This window comes from Diabrotica virgifera, chromosome 4 (genome assembly GCF_917563875.1).
Source record: "Diabrotica virgifera virgifera chromosome 4, PGI_DIABVI_V3a".
NCBI classification, from domain to species: Eukaryota; Metazoa; Arthropoda; class Insecta; order Coleoptera; family Chrysomelidae; genus Diabrotica; species Diabrotica virgifera.
Window position 1 is genome coordinate 230,512,447 of NC_065446.1, and position 12,148 is coordinate 230,524,594.

The window sequence follows — 12,148 nt, forward strand, 5'->3', positions numbered from 1 at the left end:
CTATTAGTGCACCCTAATATGTTTGTGTAGATTTTGGCATTGGATCCGACCATCACTTGTAACACCGTTGCCGTATCCTCTATTTTTTCATACTATCACGTTACAATTTTTTGTGATATTATACACGAGCAGTGTTGCCAATCGGCGGATAATTATCCGATTTGCGTACCTTTTTGAGAGTTGTCGTATCTTCTTCGTATCTTTAAATAAATCGGATATTTGCGGATATTTTCAGTGTATCTACCATCGACTAAAACTTTCTCATCCATATATTCCCAACACCAACAACACATTAATTTTGTTTGGTTCCGCCCAAATTTTTATAAATAGTCTATACTGGATGAATGTTAGTGACATCCGATACTTTTCATCTTTTGCCAAAAGGGACATGTGCCGATTCTTTTGTTTAGAATTTAAATGCACAAGTACATCCACTTAAGGCATACTAATACAATTCAAATTTCAAAAACCGTCTGCCGTCCGATGTTATTGTTTTGATGAGTATTAGTTCGATGAATATGAGTTTATTGCCGTCTGATGAGTTTTTAGTTTTTATTCTTTAAACTTATGAAAGCTAATTCACGTACGCTTTAGTTTTATTTTCATTTTATGTAGTGCAGTGCTTAAGTAATTCAGGACTCGATAAAAATAATGCGTTTTAAAAGCATTGACCAGAAATTTTGCGCCTATGCTATTAATGTAGCTGTAGTTTATTTTGTATTGATTTATTTATTATTTATTTTTCCAGTACCTAGTTTTAGGTAGTTATTACGTTTTAATAAGTTAATATTTAAAAGTGTTTACTTAAATAATTATAATAAATTAATATAACGATCCAAATAATGAAATATTTAGATTTATGTATTTATTTTTTTAGAATTTAACACTTACGATAATACAAAATACGAATAATATAATAATAGTAAGTAAATAGTATTTACATACATGAATTAGGTAATAATCAGCTAGGATACGAGATTTTCATCTATAAACGAAAATTTTTAAACCGTGAAATAGAGAATCCAGTAGATTAAAGGGTCGGTTGTTCGAACGCTAATCAGAAATGGAATCAACTGATTATTATCAAATATTTAATTACTGTCAATGTCAACTTTGATTGGGTTGCTGAAAACATAATTGATTACAATTATGAGATTAATTGATTAATTAATTAATTTGTTAATAAGGGAGCGTGCAAGTATTACGTAACGCAGGTTGGGGGGGGGGGGGTCAAAAATCTTCAAAAATCGCGTTACGTAATACTTGAACGCTCCCTAATTGTTACGTTAATTGATAATTAATAAATAATTAATCAATCAATTATGTTAATTATCATAATGATAATTGATTACAATCAACTGATTGGCGTACGAACAACGGATTTTGTTATTTGATGGTTGTTAAGGGGACTAAAAAATAACATTGGCAACATTGATTTTAATAACAGAATAATTTTTGACCTAGCGTACCTTTTCGTGACAAATCGGATATTTTTCGAGCGATTATCGGATAATCTAGAGAAATGCGATTGGCAACACTGTACACGAGCGGGACACCGTCAAAAAAGCGCTTAGTTTTCGAGATACTGACCACGGAGGGGTGAATGGCTAATTTTATTGATACTTTATATTTTCGAGGGTGCTGAAAACGAAAATGAGGTTTATTTTGAATTTTATGTGGGGCAACATTGTCAAAATCGCAATTTTAACCTAAAAATAAAAAAAAATGAAATCACGTTTTTGGCGTTTACCTCGCTACAACTCTGTTCCATTTTAATATTTTTTTCTGAAGTTTTTACAGTATATAGCTCTAACATTTCTGAAGACAAAGGTACCTGCTTTAAGTTTTTATTCTTATCGTAATAAAGGTTATGAATTTTTCAAAGAAAAAGGTGCGGATTTGTGCATTGAAAAGTTTAATCGCAAAAGTTGTGTTACGAAGTTTAAAATTTAGTTTCTTAATCACATTTATTTGAAAGTAGAGAGTACAAAGAAGTTTTCTGGTAAGTTTTAGATCAAAATGTTTTATAGAAAAAAAAATAGTGCAACTTTTAATGTCGACATTAGAAATCCCCAATATAACGCTTATTTTTTAGGGACAGACAATCTAGGTCTAATTTCTCACCTTTAGTACTATCCTTGGATTATAAGCTTTCATTTGACACCTCATTTGTCATTCTACCTAGTATAATGACGGAGAAGTAAACGTTCTTATTCTATTATTCTTGTAGGTACATTTCACATTGATTGAAATTATTGTAGAAATGGCATGGCAACACTGTGACGCACAAACATAAGATTCAGCTGTGCGTTACATAGGGTGCACTAATATCCAAGATGTCCAAAATATGTATTTAATATTTTTCAAGGACCTATCGAATACCATCAAACACGAACCTCCACTCCACCCCCTGGAGGTGAAGTAGGCGGTAAATTTAAAATCTTAAATAGGAATCCCCATATTTTATTGCAGATTTGGATTTCCCATGAAAAAATAAGTAATATTTATTCGAAACATTTTTTTGGAATTGTTGATAGATGACGCTAATAAATAGTGTTTTTCCGATTATAGCGCCATCTATCCATATTTCGAAAAAATGTCTCGAATAAAAGTTACATATTTTTACGTAAGGAATCCAAATCTGCAATACAAATGGGGGCTCCTATTTAAGATTTTAAATTTTCCACCCACCCCACCTCCAGGGGGTGGAGTGGAGGGTCGTGTTTCATGTTATTCGATAGGTTCTTGAAAAATATTAAGTATTTTTTGGTTTTTTATTTGGAAGTGTATTTTTCGAAATATTAGACCGTTTCTATAATTTACCTATGGTATCACGAAAAAATTGTTTTCCACCTACCCCTAACGAAATACTTTTTCCACCTACCTCTACCGAAAGTATACTTTTCCGGACCTGATTGTAGGGAGCAAAGTTGTACTTTTCCTCCCTATGGAGGAAAAGTAAAGTGACGTCATGGTGTTTCATTTATGAAATATAACTTATTGACGCCCTGTACAAGTACAATATCTAATTTCTATTACGTAAGTATCTCATTGTAACGTTTATTTATAAAACACCCTGTATTTTGCAGAATGATAAAAAACAGTAAATTGTTATTTTGATTTAACAATGTTTACATTAATAATTTTACTTATATTTGACAGTTGGCAGTTACCTACTTGTTAGTTTTAGTTCTAATAAATTTTGTTGGTTAGTTACGTAAATAAATTAAGTAAAAATGAAAAAATGACTTGTTATTAGAGGAAGGTGGAAAACCCATATGTATAACATGGGAGTAAAGTGCCTTTTCCTCCCTTGAATGATTACTGCCCTCCGCTAAGCGTCGGGCAGTAAACTTCATTCTCGGGAGGAAAAGTAGCACTTTCCTCCTTCTTCTTCTTCTTTCAGTACCGTCTCCTATCGGAGGTTGGCTACCATTACAGCAATCTTAACTTTGTTGGCTGCAGCTCTGAACAACTGTATTGAACTGCACCCATACCACTCCCTTAAATTTCGCAACCAGGAAATCCTCCTACGTCCCACATTTCTCTTTCCCGAGATTTTTCCTTGGATTATGAGTCTTAGCAGAGAGTTCTTTTCTCCTCTCATTATGTATCCTAGATACTAAAGTTTTTTCGTTGTATGGTTTTTATGACTTTCCTCCCTTGTTATACAAATAGCTATTCCTGATCTGATTGTAGTGAGCAAAGTCATACTTTTCCTCCCTAGGGAGGAAAAGTAAAAGTGACGTTATGGTATGTCATGTCATTGATGAAATAACTTATTGACGCCTTATACAATATTCTATTATCTATTACGTTAGTATCTATACCTTTTAACGTTTATTTTGTATAATACCCTGTATTTTGCATAATGTTAAAAAGAGTAAATTGTTATTTTGATTTAACAATGTTTACATTAATAATTTGACATATTTGACAGTTGACAGTTACACTGTACCTACTTGTTAGTTTTAGTGCTCTAATCTAAGAACGACGGCGAATAAGGCAAAACATTACTATAAACGGTCACAACTTCGAAGTGGTTAAAGAATTTAAATATTTAGGAGCAACAATCACAAATGACAACAAATTAGAGCGAGAAGTTGAAACGAGAATAATGGCAGGAAACAGATCTTTTTTTGCAATGCAACATTTAATGAAGTCAAAACTTCTTTCATGAGGTGCAAAAATCCAGATATATAAGACCATAATACGACCAGCAGTCGCGTATGAAAACGAAACATGGACGCTAACAAAAAGAGAATTTAATAAATTGCTGGTGTGGAAAGTAAAATCCTTCGAATGGTATATGGCCCTTGCAGAGACAGCGTGACAAACGAATGGAGGCGCAGATACAATAACGAGCTAGAGTCTCTATTCGGAAAAGAAAATCTAGTCAGATATATAAAAGCCAATATACTCAGATGGACAGGGCATGTGATACGCAGTAACGACAATTGCATTATAAACAATGTGTTCTGGGAAAGGCCAGATGGAAGAAGGTCTGTAGGGCGGCCTAGAAAAAGGTGGAAAGATGCAGTCAAAGAAGATCTAGAGAAAATGGGAGTGCGACAATGGGAATTAGTGGCACAGGACCGACAAACATGGAAGGCAATAGTAAACGCGGCAAAGACTCACGAGTTGTAGCGCCATTGATGATGATGATGATAAAGTGACTCTAGTGTCATCTATCGACAAATACTTGAACTATAAACGTAACACTTTTTGAGATAAGATTTTGTAGTTTTATTAAACTGTTGGTGCAATAAAAAATAAAACCGTCTTTTTTTGAATCGTTACACTATTTGCGCGGAGGTGCGATATGAAGGATCTAAGTTCTAAGTATAACTAATTTTTTTACATATTTTTTAATTTTCTAAGCAATCTATAGGAATAGAAACATTTAGAAAACCCCATTTTAATATGGTTTATAAGTTTCTTACTCTCACGTTAGTTTCAAATGATTGAATTTTGGCTGATATGCGAAAAAAGTAAAAAATGACCGTTTTTCAACACTAATTTGCTTAATTAATTTTATCAACAAATAATTAAGTTTAAAAAATCGATTGCAGGAAACAAATAGGTTTTTATTATAATAGACGTTCTTACTAGGTACTCAAAACAGTGTTGGTGGCTTGGAGAGGTCAGTGTCACAAACAGGGAACCTCTTTTGCTTATTTCCCTGAACTAAAATAGACCAGGGCGCATCTGTTTTGAGATGGACGTTGAGAGGTGACTCAAATTTTTTTGCAGAAATTGCTTGAAAATAAATCAAATAATCATATTTGAGTTATCCTCCCTCTCAAAAAGGTCCGGAACATTGTTTAAATAATCAAAATGTAAAAAAATGAAGGAAAAATTCGACGTTTTTCTTCGTTTTTTGATTATAACATTAAAAGTATTCATTTCCGAGCAAAGTTGTACTGACATAAAAGTTGTGTAATTAAATTTCCTACAATATAGAATTGGTTAAAAATTTAAAAAATAGTCATCCTAGTTGCAAAATAGCAATAATTACGAAAAAACCATACAAAAACAAGTATTCGCATTTTACATTTTTCAACCATTTATGCTACACTTAGGACCTTCATATTTCACCCAGAAAAACTTTATGACACAGTACAATAATACTGTAAATTTTATTAAGATCGTTTTGATAGATTTTTCAAAATAAATTTTGCAATCCAGCTTTCGCAAAAAAAATTCATTTTTTCAAAATGTTGCAGGACTGAAAATAAAGCAGATAGCAAGTTGAAATTTTTTTTGCTTATAGAAGTGTACTGTACCTTTCATTTGCAATTTGCAAAATTAAAATCGATTAATTATCACGGTGTGAGGAAATTTTTTAAATAAACATTAATTTTTGGTGCTACGCGCAGGACAGCGGTGTTTGATTCACACAAGTTGATTTCCACCAAAATTTCTTCCAATCTTTATCTAATATATTATTTTCTTACTCTATATTTTGTTGTATTTTAATATTTTAATTTCACAAAAATCAAACTAATTTTATTATTGTTTGTGAAATATTGTTTAAACAATTGCATATGTTTAAAAATAATAAACTTTTATTATCTAAGTTAAAATATATGAACAAAAAAAGTTTTTGCTAATAAAAGTGTTATTTCAAATGACAATGTATGTGTTTTTATTTTGCAATAAACAAATTTATTTATTTATATCGAAATGTAATAAAAATTAAAATGTATCAATCATTATCAAAGGTGATTGGAATGCCCAATCAGAGCAAACTATCCGCTGTACTGCGCGTAGCACCAATAATTAATGTTTATTTAAAAAAACTCCTGACGCCGTGGTGTTAATTGATTTTAATTTTGCAAAATTTCAAATGAAAGGTACAGTACACTTCTGTATGTAAAAAAAATTTCAACTTGCTATCTGCTTTATTTTCAGTCCTGCAACATTTTGAAAAAATTATTTTTTTTTTGCGAAAGCTGGATTGCAAAATTTATTTTGCAAAATCTTTTAAACCGATCTTAATGAAATTTACAGTATTGTTGTACTGTATCATAAAGTTTTTCTTGGTGAAATATGAAGGTCCTAAGTGTAGCATAAATGGTTGAAAAACGTAAAATGCGAATACTTGTTTTTGTATGGTTTTTTCGTAATTATTGCTATTTTGCAACAAGGGTGACTATTTTTTAAATTTTTAACAAATTCGATATTGTAGTAAATTTAATTACGCAACTTTTATCTCAGTACAACTTTTCTCGAAAATGAATACTTTTAAAGTTATAATCAAAAAACGAAGAAAAAAATCGAATTGTTCCTTAATTTTTTGACATTTTGATTATTTAAACAATGTTCCGGACCTTTTTGAGAGGGAGGATAACTAAAATATTATTATTTGATTTATTTCCAAGCAATTTTTGCAAAAAAATTTGAGTCACCTCTCAACGTCCAAATGTACTAATATTTTTACAGATGCGCCCTTGTCTAAAAGGGAGCTTAACGATTTCGTCAGTAAGTAGAGATGATAACGATCTAATAAATAACCTTCATATCTAGGTCAAATCCATCATACAAGTTAAGAAATTTCTTAGTTACTTCGAAGAAAGCACAACTTAATTGCCCGTTTTGGCTAACGTTAGATATAGCAAAATATTTACCAATTTTTTTCTTATATAACACCACCAAACGCAACACTACACCTTATATTTACCCTAAAAACTGATTTTATTAAATATCGACAAGGTACTCTATACCGGTAAATATTTCTTATCGCACACGTTTAGTTAAATACTGTTATCTATACTGTTATCATTTCAAATAAAACTTAATATTGGGAGGTGAGAATATTATTTGAATCACTGGGAAATACGATGCTTACAAAATAGACAAAAAATAATATACAGTAAACGCCACACTAGACTTGGGTTAATTCGGCCCATTCCCACCTTAGTCCAGAGTAATAAGGATTTTCTCGGGACTCAAAGATCCAGGTAGCTGATTACGTTTTTAGTTATTGTAGATCTATAGGAAGAAAACCTACCTGTTTCCTGCATAGAGTTCACGTCCGCTTTTTAATTATTAACAATTTAGTGAAAAAATCGCGATTTTTTGATTTTTTGCACCCCGTGCAAAAGCTAAATAGTTGACATAAAATTACACAATTCAGTTTTTTAGAACATTGAAAAACCTTCAAAATGCCGATTTTTGAAAGTTAAAATGTTAATTTGTTGCTACGCAAACTGCAAAATAAGTGAAAATCGTTATTTGTTAATACAGTGGAACCCCGATAAGTCGGCCCCCGATAACCCGGAAGTCCGGCTAACCCGGACCGATTTTTATCAGACAAACATTTCAACAATAAAAATGTATGTAATATAATATTTGAGAGAATGGGTATTTGTATAATTTGAACTACATATACGATAGTAAAAATGACTCATTGCACACGACGTTCATTGTCGTGTTATCGGAAACAACAGGCACCTGTAGTAGTATCCTTTACTTATTTCAAACTATCTTAGCAATGTTTAAAAAAAAACTAAAAGACTATTAAAAAATTATTTTTTAAACAATGGTGTTAGTCTTCACTGCTATTAAATAACATAACATCGTTGCGATTGAGACCGTATTGTGTGTAGTACAGTCGTATTGCTCGCTTCCGTTCTGTAATAATTCCTAAATCTATTCAGATTTTGTGTTTGCGTGTTTTTTTGTCTACGTAATGGCAACAAAACGTAAAAATGTTGTAGTGACAACGGAAAAGAAACTAGAAGCATTAGGTAGAGTAGAATTGATAAAGGCGTAATTGATACGTAATTTAGATGTGTACTGTGCATATATATTTCACGTTATTTCAATTATAACGGGGTTTATCTGTAAGCATACCGTATTTTATTAATTTTTACCATTTTCTCCGGCTAACCCGGATTTTAGATAACCCGGATGGGCCGCGGTCTCGATTAATCCGAGTTAACGAGGTTCCACTGTAACTTTTACTAAAACTACCTTAGAACTTTAGTGTTTCAACCAAAGTTGGGTATTGGCGTAATTAACAAACCTTCAAAATTTGAGACCGATCCATTAATTAGTTTAAGAGTTATACCCTATTTCACGAATGTACGACTGTGTTGGATTATCTCGACAACGAATATTTTATTGTGCAAAATATGAAGAACGAAAATAAATTGCAAATTACATTGCTGTTTATTGGAATAATTATTAGAGCCATTTACTTTCGTACTTCTTATGTTGCACACTGAAATATTCGTTGTCACGGTAATCCAAAACAGACATGTATTCGTGGAATGAACTATATTCTATTTAAAAAATGAATAACCATTTTCAATTTCGTTGCAAAATTAAAATACAGCCTAACCATATTCTAGTCCAATCAGAGAGTGCAGCAAGCACCTCTATCGGTTTCGAAACTTATTAATCTCTCATCAGGAGGCACATATGCTGCTCTCCCTGATCCAACCTAAACAAACCCCAGCGTGCAGTCCCAGATTGCAACGAACGAAATGGCATAGATGCCCTAGCGGCAACTGCTAGCAAAAAGACTAAGTTTTCACTCTAATGGCATATTAAACAACATAATGCTATTCTACATCCGACCAAAATGAAAACAATGGGAACCTTCTCTGGTTACACCTCCGAGGCTTCTACAATTTGCAAGCCATACGTATGCTGAGACAAAGGAAGATGAGGGAATTCTACAATTTACAATTCACGTCCCATCTGCTCAGCGCGGTAAAGTTCCAACGAGAATGGTTCCCTTCATACTCCAATCAGAGTAAATGTAAATAAAAAATGAATAACCATTTTCAATTTCGTTGCAAAACGAAAGTACAGCCGAACCATATTCTAGTCCAATCAGAGAGTGCAGCAAGCACCTCTACCGGTTTCGAAACTTATTAGTCTCTCATCAGGAGGCACATATGCTGCTCTCCCTGATCCAACCAAAACAAACCCCAGCGTGCAGTCCCGGATTGCAACGAACGAAATGGCATAGATGCCCTAGCGGCAACTGCTAGCAAAAATACTAAGTTTTCACTCTAATGGCATATAAAACAACATAATGCTATTCTACATCCCACCAAAATGAAAACAATGGGAACCTTCCCTGGTTACACCTCCGAGGCTTCTACAATTTGCAAGCCATACGGATGCTGAGACTAAGGAATATGAGGGAATTCTACAATTTACAATTCACGTCCCATCTGCTCAGCGCGGTAAAGTTCCAACGAGTATGGTTCCCTTCATAATCCAATCAGAGTAAATGTAAATAAAAAATGAATAACCATTTTCAATTTCGTTGCAAAACGAAAATACAGCCGAACCATATTCTAGTTCAATCAGAGAGTGCAGCAAGCACCTCTACCGGTTTCGAAACTTATTAGTCTCTCATCAGGAGGCACATATGCTGCTCTCCCTGATCCAACCAAAACAAACCCCAGCGTGCAGTCCCGGATTGCAACGAACGAAATGGCATAGATGCCCTAGCGGCAACTGCTAGCAAAAATACTAAGTTTTCACTCTAATGGCATATAAAACAACATAATGCTATTCTACATCCCACCAAAATGAAAACAATGGGAACCTTCTCTGGTTACACCTCCGAGGCTTCTACAATTTGCAAGCCATACGGATGCTGAGACTAAGGAATATGAGGGAATTCTACAATTTACAATTCACGTCCCATCTGCTCAGCGCGGTAAAGTTCCAACGAGTATGGTTCCCTTCATAATCCAATCAGAGTAAATGTAAATAAAAAATGAATAACCATTTTCAATTTCGTTGCAAAACGAAAATACAGCCGAACCATATTCTAGTCCAATCAGAGAGTGCAGCAAGCACCTCTACCGGTTTCGAAACTTATTAGTCTCTCATCAGGAGGCACATATGCTGCTCTCCCTGATCCAACCAAAACAAACCCCAGCGTGCAGTCCCGGATTGCAACGAACGAAATGGCATAGATGCCCTAGCGGCAACTGCTAGCAAAAGACTAAGTTTTCACTCTAATGGCATATAAAACAACATAATGCTATTCTACATCCCACCAAAACGAAAACAATGGGAACCTTCTCTGGTTACACCTTCGAGGCTTCTACAATTTGCAAGCCATACGGATGCTGAGACCAAGGAAGATGAGGGAATTCTACAATTTACAATTCACGTCCCATCTGATCAGCGCGGTGAAGTTCCAACGAGAATGGTTCCCTTCATACTCCAATCAGAGTAAATGTAAATAAAAAATGAATAACCATTTTCAATTTCGTTGCAAAACGAAAATACAGCCGAACCATATTCGAGTCCAATCAGAGAGTGCAGCAAGCACCTCTACCGGTTTCGAAACTTATTAGTCTCTCATCAGGAGGCACATACATTTACTCTGATTGGAGTATGAAGGGAACCATTCTCGTTGGAATTTTACCGCGCTGAGTAGATGGGACGTGAATTGTAAATTGTAGAATTCCCTCATCTGCCTTAGTCTCAGCATCCGTATGGCTTGCAAATTGTAGAAGCCTCGGAGGTGTAACCAGAGAAGGTTCCCATTGTTTTCATTTTGGTGGGATGTAGAATAGCATTATGTTGTTTTATATGCCATTAGAGTGAAAACTTAGTCTTTTTGCTAGCAGTTGCCGCTAGGGCATCTATGCCATTTCGTTCGTTGCAATCCGGGACTGCACGCTGGGGTTTGTTTTGGTTTGATTAGGGAGAGCAGCATATGTGCCTCCTGATGAGAGACTAATAAGTTTCGAAACCGGTAGAGGTGCTTGCTGCACTCTCTGATTGGACTAGAATATGGTTGGGCTGTATTTTCGATTTGCAACGAAATTGAAAATGGTTATTCATTTTTTATTAACATTTACTCTGATTGTAGTATGAAGGGAACCATTCTCGTTGGAACTTTACCGCGCTGAGCAGATGGGACGTGAATTGTAAATTGTAGAATTCCCTCATCTTCCTTAGTCTCAGCATCTGTATGTCTTGCAAATTGTAGAAGCCTCGGAGGTGTAACCAGAGAAGGTTCCCTAGTGTTTTCATTTTGGTGGGATGTAGAATAGCTTTATGTTGTTTTATATGCCATTAGAGTGAAAACTTAGTCTTTTTGCTAGCAGTTGCCTCTAGGGCATCTATGCCATTTCGTTCGTTGCAATCCGGGACTGCACGCTGGGGTTTGTTTTGGTTGGATCAGGGAGAGCAGCATATGTGCCTCCTGATGAGAGACTAATAAGTTTCGAAACCGATAGAGGTGCTTGCTGCACTCTCTGATTGGACTAGATTATGGTTCGGCTGTATTTTCGTTTTGCAACGAAATTGAAAACGGTTATTCATTTTTTATTAACATTTACTCTGATTGTAGTATGAAGGGAACCATTCTCGTTGGAACTTTACCGCGCTGAGCAGATGGGACGTGAATTGTAAATTGTAGAATTCCCTCATCTTCCTTAGTCTCAGCATCTGTATGTCTTGCAAATTGTAGAAGCCTCGGAGGTGTAACCAGAGAAGGTTCCCTAGTGTTTTCATTTTGGTGGGATGTAGAATAGCTTTATGTTGTTTTATATGCCATTAGAGTGAAAACTTAGTCTTTGTGCTAGCAGTTGCCGCTAGGGCATCTATGCCATTTCGTTCGTTGCAATCCGGGACTGCACGCTGGGGTTTGTTTTGGTTG

The 12,148-nt window shown here is 34.5% G+C and overlaps 1 protein-coding gene across 5 annotated transcripts in view; it reads right to left on the bottom strand.

The window, feature by feature from the left end:
- The window catches only part of LOC126883325 (fatty acid 2-hydroxylase), a 369,757-nt gene that overhangs the window by 192,979 nt on the left and 164,630 nt on the right, over window positions 1–12,148 (bottom strand). For 2 of the 5 annotated variants that reach the window (XM_050648711.1, XM_050648707.1), the window contains exon 1: window positions 7,131–7,281. The exons of 2 other annotated variants lie outside the window; for them this stretch is intronic. The gene's annotated coding sequence lies outside the window, so the exon portion shown is untranslated. Of the gene's footprint in view, window positions 1–7,130; window positions 7,282–12,148 lie in introns of those variants that run through there. One more of the 5 variants, XM_050648709.1, reaches the window with a different exon arrangement.